This window comes from Microtus oregoni, unplaced genomic scaffold (assembly GCF_018167655.1).
Source record: "Microtus oregoni isolate MIOR12 unplaced genomic scaffold, Mior012 000008F_ref0000371, whole genome shotgun sequence".
Classification (NCBI taxonomy): Eukaryota; Metazoa; Chordata; class Mammalia; order Rodentia; family Cricetidae; genus Microtus; species Microtus oregoni.
In genome coordinates, this window is record NW_024543067.1 from 46,018,760 (window position 1) to 46,035,990 (window position 17,231).

Below are 17,231 nucleotides of genomic sequence, written 5' to 3' on the forward strand. Positions count from 1 at the left end.
GTCTCCTATTCTCAGACCAGTCACTGCACATCTTTCAGTGCAGTGGGCGTGGCTCCCTGGTAGCATCCTCCCAAGGATGTATCCATCACAGAGTTCCAGGGAGGGAGTTTTGCAGGTGAGCAGACAGGGAAATCGGGATTGCATGCTAACACTGGCACTATTTTACATCATCAAATGGGAAGAAAAGGCTGTGGTCCTGTGCTGAGCAACACTAGATACACAGGGCTGGAGCGAGGCCACAGCACGAGCTCTGGATGAAGCCCAATAAGAGAAGCATTTGCAATATAAGGAGTTCCGTGACTGGCCCATCTCAGTAGCTCTCCAGCTTCTGAAACCAGGCTTTTTCTCCGGGGCATGTGGTCACAGCCAGGAGGAAAAAGAAGTGCCCCCCTGCTCAAGTTTGTCATTTTTCAAAGGGTGAAGCTGAGACCACAAAAGATTTGCTGCCACATGCAAAAACTAAAGTGACCTTTAGGACTGAGTTCCCTATTTCCAATGACACCATCTCTAGATGGTGTCTTCTAGAACGCAAACCCTGGTGGGATGAGAATGCCTTGAGTAGAGACAAGAGACTCAGTCTGCTCTCAGAACATTCTAGTTTGAGTTAACATGCTTCTGCAACATACCTTTCTGATTGGTTGTCATGGGGAGTGTACACACACACACACACACACACACACACACACACACACACACACACACGGGGGTGGGGGGGTGGGGAGAAGAACGTGCTACTTTTCTATGGCCACAAGAGGGCGCCAGAACCCCATGTTAGGTTTCTGCTACATTGTACTTGCTGTGTGTATATTTATTTTCAATGAGGTCAGGAGTATCAAGGTTGTAAAATAACATATTTTCACTTGTTTTCTTCCTCCATCTCAGACATAGCATTTCTGAAGTCAATTATCTCCCCTAGATGCTATTTCCCCTCCCTTTTCCTCTGTGCTGTTTCAACTCATCAGACTGTCACCAGCAGATTGGGCACGAGGAAGAGCCCCCAAAAGAACACCCCCCTTTATTTCCTGACTGGGGGTGTCAAAGCCCCATCCTGGCACTGTACTTTAGAAATCAGTGTTCAAATGTAACACCTCTGTTTTCCTGCCCCACAAGGAAGAATCTAGAGTACAGGGCTCCAACAGTGTCTGTAAGGGCTGCCGGTGTCACGGGAGACCTGAAGACACACACAGGCTCCACCTAGGAAGGACAAACAATATAGGAAAAACATCCCTGTAGGCACCAAATGCAGCTGCAGTGATCAAAGCCATTCGTAATCTTGCCAATATGGGGCCTCACATTTCAACAGATTCTTTGTCCATTTGAGCAGAGAGGTGGGTGACCTGGATTACCATAAGGAGACAGGACAAAAGACATACATTCATCTTCATTGCCGCAAAGACAGACACAAGGAAATAATAAGCAGCTCTAGAAACTATTTCCCTGTGGTCTGCAGAAGCTCAAGGAAGTACTAGGCAGAAGGTCCACCTGTCCCTTTCAGGGAGGCTGTGGAGCCTGCTCAGAGGAGGCTCCTGCCAGCTCACAGCTGGTCACAGCTGGATAACAAACTCCACCCACTCACTCAGGAGCCCAAGCTAGCCCCAGCCCCACAGGTCCTTCCCCTGGCCCGCACTGTGGAGCCAAAACATAGCAAAACATACCCCGCCCTGTCCACTGGTGTTTTCATTCCAGAAACCTCGACGGGGATCCTTGCATGTACCAAAAGTTCTAGAAAAGTCACCTGATCTAGGCCCTTTGCAACAGCTTCACCTGGAGTCTGCTGGCCTGAGAAATGCAAGTCCCTGCCCTGTCCCTGCGGTCAAATCATAGACAGAGATGATGATAGGGGCCAGCTAGAGCCTGACGTTGAAGACAAGACAGGACAAAAAAGGGACTGGCAGTGAGACTGAACGGGAACAGGGAGTGTAGGCTGTCTGGGCAGGAACATGTCTGCTGCGGTACCACCAAGCTTTCACCGTTAGCGGAACACAGCTCAGCTGTGGCCTGGAGTGTGCTTGCTGAGGAGGCTCAGGTGTGCGGCAGCTGTAGCTGCCTTCAGAGGAGAAGCCTGGCTGCTGGCACCCTGAAGGCATGGGAGTCTCTGTACTCTGCTGCAAGACCCCCATGTTCCGTGTTCCCCCTGCCATGCTCCCAGAATGCTGACGGTGATGGAAAAGAGGAGCTCACGCATGATCCTGTGCCTGCCCTACTCAGATGTGCTCCCCACCCCGGCCTCTGTCGAGAAGACTCGCCAGTTAGGAGCCAGTTTGCTTCAGATCCACACAACATGTTTAGGGGAAGAGAACAGACACAACGGAGAAGAGCAACTGAGCACAGCACGGTGAGGAATCACCAACGTGGCCTGCTGTCCGCTGCTGTGACGCAAATGCCAAGGCTAGCCCAGTACTCTGAGGTGAGGTCAGGAGGATGGCCTTCTTTATTCCTAAATGGAGTACATGCTGTTATCCCTGGCCTCAAACCTTGGGAATCTCCAACCTCTCCATGACTTTCAAAGGGGCTCTAGCCCCTGCCCGGGAAGTTTCATTCATCCAGAAAGCTCCCAGAGACCACACTCCTCTGCCATTTTGACACCATTTCTTCAATCAACTCTTGTTGCCTGGCACTTTTGTCAATCCCTGGTGACCAGCAGATCTTCCCAAGGCCTCGGTTTCTGATACTGCTGACTCTTGGCTGTTCTTGCAGGGCTCTGAGCCATGTGTCAACTCTGCCAAGGCAAGGATGAGCCCGGCCCTGCATGGGCTCCTCTGGAGGAAAGTAAGGACTCAGCCCGGAGTCAGCATCCATCCAAAAACACTCTCTGCAAGCCCACAGTGAATGAGGCCAAGACCAGCAGGAACTGTGGCTGATTCCCTGAATCTGCAGGTAATGTAGATAGGAAGAGACAGGTGTCCCTGGCCCTCCATAAATAAACTGCGCAGCCATGGGGCTGGGAGGAGAATCAGATAGTCCCCTAGGGATCTGGGGGGTGGAACCAGCCTTTCAGGCCGATTACACCTCTGCCTGCCCTAGGGAGGGCAATGGTCCTTCCACAGCATAAAGTTGCTGAGAAGGAAGTTGCTCAAAGGCAAGAGGCCAAAAGCCAGGCAGCAAATTTCAGGAGCGGAGCAGCTCTGAATAAACCTTGGCACTGGAATATGGAGATGGAAGAGGGCAAAATGTCAGAGGAGAGAAGCTGAACTGGGGCTGAAGAGGCCTCAGGTTTGGTTGTTACCTGTTATGTAGTGCCTGGGGCTGAGGACAGACCTTCAGCACCAATGGAGTCAAAGCCTGTACGCTGAATGGTGGGGACTAAGTCCTAGCTAAGGACCCACAGGCACGGACAGGCACGGCGTCAGCCATCTCAACACAGAGAGAGACTGTGTTCCTGGGACAGGGAGTCCTACATCACCCCTGGGGCAACAGGGGTAGCTAGGGTGGAGAGGAGAGGGGCCGGTGGCCTGGCTTCCCCTTTTTCAAGCCCACACTGCCTTCTGTTCCTGCCCTGTCCATCTCCACATTGAGCATCCACTCAACAGGCACAAGGACCACCTGACAACATCTGAACCCAGTTGTGCCCTCGTCTGGGCTTACGAATGTGCAATAAACAGAGGGCCAAAGAATTATTAATAAAGCATGCGGTACTTGCTTTTAAAGAAATCAAATAACTTAACAGCAAGACTATCTTTTTTTCTGTTTTATCCCCCTTTGTTGTAGTTTACTAAATTCCAAGAACTTGATTTTTGCCGAGGCAGACAAGAATGGAGCAGAGGCCAGAAGAGGAGTGAAGGGCGTTTTGGGGCAATCCGCAGCCAGGCAGCCTGACGCGATAGCTTAATAAGAAACTCATTTTAATAGCCTACAAACAAGAAGCCAGAGACAATTAAAATTCACTTCCAATTAATTGTTTCTTCTTTCCTCATTACCCAGCATCGGCAGCCAGATCACAACTGGGCCTTAAAAGCCAAAGCAGGTCTGAGGCTCCACTTCAGCCCAAGTCCCCTGGAAGCAAGTTGGCCCCAGAAAGCCTCCAGCTTCCATTCCAACTCCTCTCCTCCCCACCCGCCACCCGGAGGAGGACCCTAAAAATGTGAATGCACTGGCAAATTTATGACCCCAGCACTAGAGAGGACGTTATGGTTTTAAATGAGTTGACTGTCTCTGCAGTCACTTTTCATCCTACTGATTCAGCTTTCTCCACTGGCTTCAGCGTCAAATCTCTGAGCGCCTCCTCACTGGCTTTCTGGACTGTGACCACAAGTCTGGGCAATAAAAAGCACCTTGAGCTGGCACAATCTCAACTCAGGCCTAGGCCTGAGGCCTAGAGCCCCAGGGCTTCTGCTCACTCAGCCTGGCCCCTGAAGAGCACCAGGGTGTTGCAAGTTAGTTTTGCTAGGATTGTCCCTCATCTGTGCTGCAAAGGAACTGCCTGGAAAATCCCAAGTCCCCCAGCTCCAAATTTTAGTATACATGGGTGGTAGGGTGGGGGTAGCCTACATAGAAAACTCAGAAGGTGCCAAGTGTTCTCTGGGCACAACCCATTTAATACTCCAAACTATCCTCTTAGCCAGACAGCCCACCCAGACTCTAGGAATCTAGGAATCTTAGGTGAGGTCCAGGGAACTTTTCCGGAACCAGAGCCAGTGTGGAAAGTCTGGCTGGTATTTTTCCTCCATAGTGCTATGGCTTTGAATTACCTCCAGTCCTTTAATTCTCTCTCTCTCTCTCTCTCTCTCTCTCTCTCCCCCCCCCCCCCCCTCTCTCTCTCTCAATCTCATGTTCTCTCTGTGTGTGTGTCTGTGTATCTCTGTCTCTCTGTGTGTGTCTTCATGTTTCTCTGTCTCTGTCTGTCTGTCTGAGTGGTGTATGTGTATGTCCCAGTGGGCACACAGAAATCAGAAGACAACCTTAGGCATTGGCTTTCACCTTTCACCTTGTATTAAATCGGGGCTCTTGTTTGCTATTGTGTTCTCCTCTCTGCCTCCTATTCGGCTCCAGAAGAACTGGAATTCTAAAAGTATGCCACCACCTCTGACTTGGGGGGAGGAGGTTGGAGATCAGACGCTGGTCTTTATGCTTCCATGGCAGGGGCTTCAAGCCACTGAGCCAATCTCGCTGGCCCATTACCTGCACTTTAAGATGTATGTAAGGTTTCTAACAAAATTCTCAGTTTTGCTGGTGTTCTTGTTATTAGGTATCTTAGTTTTGTTCTGCTTTAGGAGAATGTTTTTGTTGAATTGTTGAACCCTTCGCTTCACCTGGGTCTTTTTTCTTTTTCAGAGTTGGGTTTTTGAAGATATCTTAATACAGATTTTTTGGAAAAGGGGAGTTTTCAGAAAGAGGATTCTCTCAGAGTCAGTTTATTAAAACATTTAATTTTTTTTTAAATGCAGATCTTGACCATGAAGACCAGAGGAAAGAGAGAAGCTGAGGAAATGAATAAACCACATCTAGTTAAGGTATGAACTTCTCAGGAGAGAATCTTTGGCTCCAATAGACCAGAATGCATGGCTACGAATGATCCAACTGGAGGGGACAGCCGCTATGCACAGATGTTTCCTACTGCAAAAGCCAGGGATCACAGCTGGTGATCCCTAGAACCAGCCCTTTGGAAGGCAGAGCTGGTCCTCCATCCTCCCATCACCAGCTACCACCAGTGGAGTGGGTCCCACAGATGAGAGTTCGCATCAAGCCTTTACCTTATTGCCGTTGTTGATGTCTGAGATGCCTCGTAATAACTGGGAGAAATTTCTTAGGGAGCCAAATAATGGGATGCATTTCCACCCTGGCTTTATAATTAATGTTTGCATCATTTATCTCTCGTGGAGAGATTATTCTGACTAACGAGGTTCTGGGCCACTAATTCATTACGCTGCCTTGTCACTTCCTGCTCCTTCTTATTACCCAGAAATAGACTCATTAGTCAAAGTTCAATGACAGGAAGAAATTGTGTTCGTTAATTTAATTCCCTCACTCACTTGTGGGCCCGTGTTTGTCCGAATTTGGGGATTAGAAGAGGGAAAGTTTCCTCCTCTTAGGCCTTTTCTCTACTCATTATGTCTTCCACCTCAGCCCTGGTCAGTCAGGAGCGAGCCGGCAGAGCCCAACAGAGAGGCCGCTCCCGTGTTGCCCTCTCTTATCTCATAGTTGAGTGGGTTAAGGGACACAGCCTGGGGACGTAGGGACTTGTAACATATAATCAACTTTTTAATTTTTCTTTAATCTTCAACTGTCAGTTGATATTACTCTATGGCTTGAATGTGTCACCCAAGTTCCTGAGTTGAGACTGGATCATCAGTGCTCCAGAGCTGAGAGGCGGGGCCTTTAAGCAACGAGGAGGCTATGGCTCTCTGAAAACAATCTAGCCCAGTCTCGAAACAAGACAAAATAAAAATTGTAAGAAAGATGAGTTTAGCCCCCACATATGTACACGGAGCTAAATATAGCCACAGGCATAGGTTTGTGGCGTAGTCTTCACAAGGGTTACTTGATGCAGCAGGAAACAGAAGTAGCTTACAGACAGACAGACCAAAGACTGATACTAAGTACACGTGGTTGGAGTGAAGCTGGCCCAGGAAGAAGGTGAAGTATAAGTCAGTCAGTGTTTTGAAGTCTCCACAAAGGATCAAGGTCCTTCTCTTCAAGGGCAAATGGGATAACCCTTAAGGTGAGGCATCTTAAGGACAGAGAAGTGACCGATAGGACCTCTTGGGCCACTCAGAAAGCCCATTCTTGTCTCAACATTGTGACACAAAGGTCAAAGTTGAGGCATGAAGTACACGACCCTTCCTCTTCTATGGGATCCTCAAGACCCCACAGTCTATCCTCACAGGGAGCTGGTATCTCTAGACCTCAAGATGAAACCGAATCTCTCAGATGTTCTGGGGAAGAAATTACTTTTGGACTATCTTCTCTCGATGTTTACCCACCGAGGATCTGAGCAATGGCCGCTTTCATCTGTCACCAGAAAGGGATGTCACCCTCCCTGTAAATGATCCCACTGGTGCTGGTGCGTCCGTCTCTCTTCTCTGATGGTAGCTTTGTTCCTAAGGGTCTTTGTTCATCAGCGCTGCACGGTGAAGACCCCCTCCCCGCTCTTGAGCACAATGGGAATGCCACCAGAGACTTTTGGCTTTTAATTAGCTTATTGCTGAAATCCGGGCGTCTTTCATCTCAGGATTTTGGGATCAAATATGTGTGCTGGGTGCTTTTCTCCTTCCCCATATTAGCGATTCCAGGAAGGATACCCGTAGCCAGGGGCCAGGCCCTATGTTGGAGGGGGACAGGAAGAGGCCAGAGCAGGTAACCCCTACCGTTTTGATGCATTACACATTTGCGGTAGATGCTGTGTTTATGCTAAGTAACAGAGTGTATCCTTAACAGTTTGGCTTCAGGTGTCTGTAACTCCTGGTTGTCTTTAATGAAAGACTGTTCTGGGAATGGAAAGGAGGAGGCAGAGCCAGGCTGGAATGCCGGCAGGTTTATGAATTGCCTTGAATTCAAGGCAGCCCTCCTCCCAAGGGAGAAAGGATAATAATCGGTGAACAGCAGTGGGGAGGAGGTGAGGGTGCAGCCTGCTCACTGGCACCCTAGAGCCCTTGCTGGAGGAATTCAGTAGCCTTGTGGGAGAAGAACAGCTGTGTTATCTTTAACTATCAACAGCAAAGGCGAGATTCAGGCAAGTAACCTTGGTGAATATTAGTGTCACGCCTAGCACGTACCACATATCATTCTATCAGTTTACTATTAATATTTATTACAATAACTGTTGAGAAATCACAATGGCTATTGAGCTCAGGATGTAACTCGCTTGTCAAGCACCTGCCTAGTGCATGTTATAGTGTTGGATTTTATCCACAATACCAAATAAACCAGGTATGATAGCTCATACCGGTAATCCCAGCCTTGGGGAGGTAGAAGCAGGACTGGGAGGCCAGCCTGGGCTACATGGGCCCCCTTTCAAATAAAAAAAATACGTACACAAAGAACTAGCTATCAAGTGAGATACATCCTGAACTGCTTATGACTCATGGCTTGTGTTTTTAAAGCGGTGATAGGGATGCTTTATACCCATTTCACAGGAAGGAGACTGAGGACCAAAATGGTGAGTTGCTTAAATCGAGCAAATGGTGCAAAGCAGGGGCTGAACTCACATGTCTGCCTTCTTCCCAGGGCTTGGTGGAGTTCCTGTTTCTTCCCAAATGTCCAGGCTGAGTCTCACATCTCTCTTATGACAGCTTCTGTTTTTTAGAACTCCCACATAAAATGCAGGAAACTGGAAGCATGCGGAACATGAACGTCACATTCACAGATCTGAAGTTTGGAAGCCCAAGATCCAAGCATGCTTCTCTGTGGTCCGTCCCTGGCTGGCTTCTTCTCTTCTCTGTGGTCCGTCCCTGGCTGGCTTCTCTCCATGTCCTCACACCACCTTTCCTTTCTTAAAGCTTTTGCTTGCTTAAGATTTTATTATTTTAGATTTCTTTATCTGTGTGTGGGTGCCTGCATGGGAACACAAATGTCTGGAGAGGCCGGCAGAGATTGCCAGATCTCTCTGGGGTTACAGGCAATTGTGGGGCACCTGGCATGGATGCTAGGAACTTTACTTAAGTCTTCTGCGAGAGCACTGTTTGCTCTTAACCAGCTGAGCCATCTCTCCAGCCCCTGCCTTTTTTATTCTCTTTGTCCTAATCATTTCTATTGCATTTGCACCCAGCTGTGTGTCCTCTGCCTTCAGTAAAGAGTTCCTTAAGAGACCTGTCTCCATTCCGGATCCCCTAAGGATCAGGGCTCTCAACACACATTTTGGAGAGACACGTGACTGAGACCAAGGAGTTCCATTAAAACTCTTGATCCTTCACTTGCCATGGAGTGTCCTTAGCTCTTGACATCATCGCACTCACTGGGTACCCAAAATCTTTCTACTGTGCTGTACAAAAAGATTTCCTCTCTAAAAGGCTGGGCAAATGTCAGGATTAAGACAACTCACTCCAGAGATGAGGTATGGGAAGCATAGGTAAGACAAGGCAGCTGTCTCCAGCTGTCAATCTTCAGCCAAAGCCCTTCTTAATTTCCCTGAGGGACAGGAGGAAAAGGGTGAATGCCACTGGCAAACACAAGGAGCATTTAGAGAGGTTTTGTTATCACAAGTCTGGTACCCACTCCCAGTCTGCAGGAAGTGGTTGTGTGGTTCAGTCCTGGGGCCCCACAGAGGCAGAAAACACATTGGTTTTAGATGTTTTAGGCCATCCACACAGGAGAGTGAGCCGAGGGGTCCTGGTCTATTTTCTAAGCTTCTCTGAACCACAGCCTCCTCTTTCTGTCAGATGTCAAAGGATGGTCACAGATGTCTGAGGGAGGCTCTTAAATGCTACTGGACAAAAAGACACGGTGAAACCCAACAGTTTCATGAAAGAAAGAGCAGCAGGCATCATACTACCCAGATTCCAGAACTTTTGACTTGGAGATAATGGAACTCCATCCCGAGGATATTCCATTTGTTTGGCTAAAATGATCAAATCAATGTGGAGGAACAGAGAGACATAGGACCAGAAATGTGAAGCAAGTGTAGTCATTTGGTACCTGGCACTTGGGGGTAGACAGCCAGGGAGAGGGAATTTAATTGCCTGGGGCCCACACATTGCTGAGTGATTGGCAGGCTAATTTTGCTCTCCACTAGGTCTGGTATTGAAAGGAAGTGAAAGTCACAAAGCTGCCAAGAGCTGCTCCTTGCTTTGGCACAAATTCCACATTTCATCAGAAAAATTAAGAACGATAGTTGGGAAGGCCAGCATAAGGAGGGATTTTCCAGGTAGTGGTCATGGTTGCGTGTTGCTCAGCATCCTTCGAGAAGCATTATTGTCTTATCTGGTCTCCAATTTAGCTTATAAAATATTAGGATTGATATGCCCTTTTCACCATCTAAAGAACTCGGAGAATGAAAATGCTCAAGGGCATGCAATAAATTAATACCAGATAAAGATATTTATACCTGGTTCTAGTAATATTTTATCCATCTATACTGGGCCCTTCAGATCCCTGTCTTAAAAATGACTGTGAGGTCAAGTTCAGTCATTGTCCATAGCTAAAAACGAGGAAAGTAGAGTGTGGGAATATGATGAATTAATTACAGAAAGAAAGAATAGAACAAGAGTGGAGTGGTTTAGACTTTTCTTTCCTGTTCTCCTGCAGCAATGTATTCTAGATAAACATGTCATATAGGCTGAGCTTCAAATTCAGGCTTCAAGGTCAAGTGACTGGGAAGATCACTTCATTTCTAGGTTTTAATATCCTGTTTTTAAAAAGATGATGATACACATGGTGTCAGAGCATTGTGTTTCTAAGTGTGTGTGTTGGCCATTAAGGAAGGGTTGGATTAAAGATATGTAACAAAATCCCCCTTGACTAGAGTTAGCACCAATGAGGAAGACCCTGCAAGGGCCTTTGTAGAGGATGGCATACTTTTATTTAATATTCTGTTAAAGGCCCCTGAACTCTGCCCACCTCAAGTCCACTGCTACTACTGAATCCTAGAGATGCCAGACCATAATATGCTCAAACTCCATCAGCCATCTCAGTCTTTGTTCCAGACAGGGACTGTTGCAAACAGACACCAAAAAGCCCACAGGACCCAAAGTGCAAGGAAGAACAGAGAAAGGTCAGTGCTGGACCAAGAATGATTCACTGTGCTAATCCAGGGCTCTGGAGCTGGGAAGATGGCCAGGTTAATGAGTCAGGGTAGGAAGAAGCTGAGGCACTTGGCAGCCAGGATAGAAAGTTGAGCAGTGGCTGAGCAGGGTATAGAGGGATGGAACCAATGAAACAGTTCACCTATACCTCAGGAACTCGTAAAAAGGGCATAGGTGTGATTCTGAAAAATGTCCTGGCTGCTTGTCACCTCTCAAAGACAAAACCATAGCTCTTCGACTCTGCATCTAAAAATAGGCAAAGTGTGTGCTTTGGGGGATGTTCATGCGAATACTACCCCTGCCTTCTTCCACAAGGGCACAGTGGTGTTGAGGAACGTGTTGTTCAGGATGTAGGTGCAAATAGGATTCTAGTCTCGTGGTTCCGAGAGTCATAGCAGATAAAAACTATTCAAATCAACCCCATGTTTTTTTATGCTCTGTGCAGGGTTTTCCTGTAACATTAATATGTACTCCATTATCCCGTATTAATTAGGAATTCTGAGACATTGACTTCATCTGTCATAATAAACTGTCTCCCAAAGCTCCTGTCTCTCAATTGACAGGACAAGCCGTAGTGTCCAGAGGAGAAGCCCCGAGTGAATGCTAGCCACTCCCCATTCAAACACCTCTCACTCTGCACAAGAAACTGCAAGGAATTCCAAGAAGCAGGAGTTCATGCCACAGCCTTATTCAATGTACAAATGTATTAAAACTCTGAATCATCCCACTAGGCCGACGGCTCAATCAACTACAACCATGGCAAAAAGGCTGAAGACACAGCCGCAGCCTCAAGCCTTATCTTTTAATTGTTTTACTAGGCACAATGCCAAGGGTGGTCTGTGGCTGCCAAGTGGGGTAGGGTGGGGGCAGAGCCTTAGCTTGGGCTTTGATCCAGAGAGATGGCAGCTTAAATTTCTACATTATGCAAATAGCAAACATATTCCCAGGTGTGCGTCCACAGCCAGGAGAACGTAGCACAGGGTCGCACCATCTTCAGAGGGGATACAGGAAAGTCATAGGGTTGAGATGTAAAAGGCAAGGATCACACTTTTCCACAAAACAGTGGTCCTTCGCCCTGTTGAATGTTGAGCTATTCTTTTTCCCTTCCTTCCTTCCTTCCTTCCTTCCTTCTTTTTTGATAACAAGGGACCGTTTTAAAGGATGTCTGTATATTTATATTTTAGGAAGGAATTAGACACTTTTAATCTCAAACAAGGCTGAGGCTGTGACCCAATGCCAGAGTGCTTGTTAGGTATTAGCGTGGCACTGGGTTTGAGTTGCCAGAGTACTTGTTAGGTATTAGCGTGGCACTGGGTTTGAGCTGAAGCACCTATTAATTCCCTTCCAAATCCTCATTCCTCCTTTATTGTAGCAGCTAGTGCAGTCTCACTTTCCAGCCCAGCCTTCTTCATGGCACTATGTTTTTCTTCTTCAACTGGACTTTAAATGGGACTGAATCGTTTAACTATCTTTTATACTCAGTCTAGATTTATAGACCACTAAATAGGATGCTTTACATTTCTTTCCCTTTCTCTTTCAAGGACAGTAACAAATCCACATGGGACAGAGCCATCACTCAATTATATCAACAGATCCCTGACACCTTACAAGGGAAAGAGCAAGACGCATGTCCACAGCAATTTCAGGGAAGCAGCTGCATTCCAAGCATTGGAAGGCTGCACTGGCTGGGAACCAAATGCCTTCACTGAGTCACTGGGAAATATAATCACTATTACAACGGCAAATCAGTCTCCAGCTTTTCCGAAATCACCCCGTTTCATGCTAAAGAGAAAATAAGTAGTGTTTCAGTCTGGCTGATCATGCGGAAATTGAAAAATAAACCAGCGGTGATGAAATTGGCCTTAAAATTAAGTAAATGAATCTTAATGTTCCAGAGCTCAGTTTCCCCACAAACTTCTCTTCTGTACAGAATATTCTATCCCACTTACAATTTTCACAGGGCAGGAATTCCCTGGTTCCTAAGGTTTCTCCTCAAGCTCCCGGAAACGAGGAGCAAATGAGGCACAGCCTCAGGCCACGCTGCCCCAAGCTATTTTCAACTTGGACCCCCTCCAGCAAGGCATCCCCTGTCGGCAGTGCAGCCAGCACATCAGAGCTCCTGCCCGTTTCAAAGAACCAGTTCGAGGCCATCTCAAAGCCAAAGCCGTGACCCGGACCTTCTGTCCTGGAGAAAGCATCCCAGACCCACGCTGGGGAAAGGCCCCTGAAATCCGTGTGGAAAACGAAGAAGGAAGCAGGCAGGCACCTACCTGTGCTGGCCCTCGATTTCCACCTCTTCCCACCTTCCCCGTTCCTTTTGCAACTCATTTTTTTTTCCACTTTAAAACATCCAACTTTGCCTTGGGGATGAGCAGAATGAAATGTCACTTACCTATAAAAAGAGAGACAGGAGAAAAGTCATGCATTGCATTACACACAGGTCTTTGAAATCAAGGCTGGCTTCTGACTCTGAAACTGTAACAATGAGCGAGTAATATTTTTTTTATTCCACCTTTCTATATTTATTGAAACTCGGGATCTCACAGGAAGCCTATCCCAGGGGCCCAGCTTCCTTCACCTTTTTCCTTTTGTTTCAAGGCTGCGTGATATCCTCTTTCCCGCTCTCACCTCAACCTGCCTGACCTTCTCTGCATGGAGGGAATAAGGGTGAGAGGCACCGACCACAAAGGCCCTCAGACAGATGTGGCACTGAGGTCACCAAATGCCACAAGTATTTTTTGTTAAAGGTGATGGAAGTGGTAGGGACTAAGGATCAGGGCGAGCCTGGCTGCTTGGGACAGGAGGGTTCAACTCCCCACAGGCAAAGTGACCTTCCACCCAATAGGTCTGGGATTTCTTCAAATAGTTTTGGCTCTAGCCACCTTTCCTTTCTCTCTCTCTCTCTCTCTCTCTCTCTCTCTCTCTCTCTGAGTGGTTCATCTCTGAATGAATTCTTCTCCCCCCTCCCCCGTCCAGAATCATTTGTAATGCTCACTGCTCAAACCTGCTTAGATTCACTCAGAGTGATTCATCTTTGAATGAATTCTTCTCTTTCCCCCCTCTGTCCAGAATCATTGGTAATGCTCACTGCTTGGACCTGCTTGGAATGAAAGCATTCCTTATTGCATGATCCACACTGCCTAGTGCCCTGCCTCAAAGCAAGATCCAACTAACCCATCCTAATCCTAAGGGAATGTTTTCTTGAGATGCCACTAGGACACCTAGCTTGGCTCCTGGTCCCCAAAGCACTTCTTGTTCACATGGCAAGTTCCCCATGGCCTGAGATTGTTTTACTCAGCTTCCAAGAGAAGCTGTATTCAGGAATGGCCAAGTCACTATAGCAGAAGAGAGAGCTACCAAACATCCCAACACACGCACATATTGGAAAACAGATGTCAGTGGCCTGCCAGAATCGTCTTCATATGCCTGGAAACCACAATTCTTTTTGCTCTTTTTTTTTATTTTAGTCTTCCATCCTTTCTCTGAGGTCGTCTAAAGAAAATAGTACAGAGCTGAGCATTGGACAGAAAGGTCAGTACATTCTTCTTGACCAAGGCGATTCTGACATCCTGTTTCCCACCCAGGATGTTCCCTAAACATGCGGTCATGGCCACATGTATATAGGAAAAGCTTTCTCCTCCAACCAAGTCACTGTATATTAGTGTGTGACTTAGAAATGGTCCAAGTTAGACAGTCGGGCTCATGGTCTTCGTGAGACTATTTGGCTCAGAACTGTTTCTTCCTATATATAAATAAAAACACTTTGCTCTAGAAGAATGGCCATCTTTGTTGTTCTCACTAAGGATATTAAATTTTAAGTTGTTCTTAATATGGATATTAAATTTTAAAATAACTAATCTGGTTTTCTTGTAGGTTCCATGGCTGACTAGAGCATACTAAAGTCATGACTGGATTTGCTTTCCCTGTAGGAAAGGTAGGCTATAAACTCATTCAACGAGACAAAGGTTGACTCTGTACCTCAACCAATGTGAAAAGCTGCCACCTCACCCCCTGCAGCTCTCTGCAGGTCCCACATCTGTGAAGAGGAGGGAACTCCACACACCTCACATGGTCCACCAGGATGTGAGGCTTGAAATGATATATTGAGAATGCTGCCAGGAGAAGGTCCTTTGAAGGAGCCTCGTGCGAGCAAAACTACTGATCTTGGGGCCATGTTTCCACAGAACGGAATATTGGTCTTCTGCTGTCTCAGGCACCCACGAAGATAAAAAGCCTTAGCCTTCTTGGCCACTGAGAATCCAGAAATTTCTGTCCAGTGTTACCTCTCCTCCTTGGACCCCGAAGGAGAGCACTGACTTCCTTTGTCACTTTCTGCCTTGGCTTACAGATTCTCTCTGAGGAGTGATCCTTGTCTCTGCTGCCTTTGCTTCCCTGAAAGTCTATTGCACTGCTTGATCTCTACTCTGTAGCTTTGCAGTTGAGTAATTTTCCTAGGAGTCTGAGTGGGAGGAGAACGGGAAGATGCTGGTGGGCAAGTCTAGGTACTGAATGTTGTGCCTTCCCTCCACCAGCGATGGCATGAGAGCAAATCAGAGGTTCAGATGCCTTGCTGATGTAGACTCAACACAAGAGGGTGTTATTCTGCAATGGGTGCCCATAGTAGGGCATCTGTATGTGGGCGGGGGACAAGACTCTTAGGGAAGTTTAAGTTCTGTTTCTTCCTTAGAATTACTAGACCATAAAACCACTCTTAAAAATGAAATCTATCCAAAAAACATTCTCTCACACACTCAAAAAAACATTCCTAATCACAAGTAGTGGTGTGTCCAGAATCATCTCTTATAGAATTTTAAGATTTGGGGAGATGAGTGAATTTTCTGTGTACAGTAGAAAGAAGAGAAGCGGTGGAACAGAACTCCAAGCCTTCGAGAATCATAAGATTTCTTCCTCAGACGGTCCTAGATATGTCCCAAGTTTATAGCTCTCTACTGATTATTCCTTATAAAAGGCTTTGCCATTACAAAACCAGCCCTGACACCTTGTCTGTGGAGTGTGAACAGGAGTCTTCTCAGATCTTGCTCTTTGCTTCATCCCTGTTGTAGTTTGGAATGTAAATGTCTGGTCCCAGTGTCTTTCTCTGTGGTCCTTCAAGCGTCTGTGGGGGGTCCCTAGTGAGGAGTGCCCTCTGCAGGGCTTATGGGCCTCTCTCTACACTTCCGTCTCCAGTTGTGAGCATCCACCCTGACGTGCGTTCCCACCAGAACCTATGTTCTCACCATGGGCCCAACCAATAGGGTCATTCACTCCTGGGCTCAAATCCATGAGATTGTGAATCCAGATGAATATTTCTTTACTTGACAAGTAGCCTTATCAGGGGTTTTGTTGTAGGGATGTGAAGCTGACTGATAGGGTGCCCGGCGCAAAGCCTGCTCCTCCTGCTGCCCTCTGCCTACCTTCCCTCGTGACATCTATTAGAGTTGGCTTTGGCCACTCTGCCACTATGTTTTACCCTTTGCAACCTTGACAACATTTAGCCCAGGTTTTGTGGCAAAAATGAATCACGATAAAGCTTTAGGAATTTAGACCTTTGTGAATTTGGCGCTGTAGATAAGGGATTATGGATCTATGCATTCTCTGATAGCACTGGGTCTACTAGATGAAAGGTATGGTCCCTGCCTTCTTACATTCCACAGAGACAACGTGGGGAAGATGCTGAGTTAAACAGAGCATCCTATGAGCAAGAGAGAGACAGGCATAGGCTAGGAAAGGATGCAGGGCAGGAAGTTTCTATTTGGGTGCTCTGAGCAAGGAGAAGAATAAAAACATTGAGATTCTGGATGAAACGCCAGGGAATGTTCCCAGAAAACCTAGCCCTTTGTGAACAGCTCCCTGCTGAAATGCTGCATTTAACACAATCTGCTGACCGCCACCCGGCCTCCGACCTGCCTCAGCAAAGATTGCTCTCTTTTTCTCCTTGGAGGGCAATCATTCTGCAGTGGAATTCCCCACTGACCTGTCCCCAGATCTAAGGCTGGACTCAGATGCTCCATTCTCCAAGAGAATCAGAACCCTGAGGGGAGGGCAAGCTCTGCAGATGGGGCTCAGGGCCGTGCCACCTTCTGTTTCATTCAAGGCACCGTCAGCCCGACTGCTGTGGTGACTTCCTAACGGCTTCTTGCAGGTTGCTAACACCACACGGGATAACAGAACCACTCATGGAAACCACCTTCCACCAAAAAGGTTTCTCCTCCAGTGTTCCCCTCTTCTTCATCTTAAGGTTGAGTGCCAGGAACAGCACAATTAGCCCCTTCCGCTGCACAGCCAGCAATGCTCTTCGGATTTTGAGAGCTGTGAAATGGTGTTGACATCTGTGGTGGCTGTGGAACACAAAGGACTCGGATACATGCAGAACAGGAGAATTCTAGGTGCAAATCAAGGGCTTTCTGTGGACCCGGCTAGTCATGCGGATCTGATCATTGCACTTTTTCATACTTGAGCAAGGAAAAGAAAGATGGATTCAGGGGTAGGGCCAAGGCAACATTCCTTTCTCTTCCTGTTCTGCTCCACACCTCATCCTTTCTGTTCCAATCAGGA

At 47.1% G+C, this 17,231-nt stretch overlaps 1 protein-coding gene across 1 annotated transcript in view; it reads right to left on the reverse strand.

Annotated features, from left to right (window-relative positions):
• Positions 1–17,231, reverse strand: part of Ntm (neurotrimin) — a 978,430-nt gene that overhangs the window by 675,114 nt on the left and 286,085 nt on the right. The window lies entirely within an intron of this gene.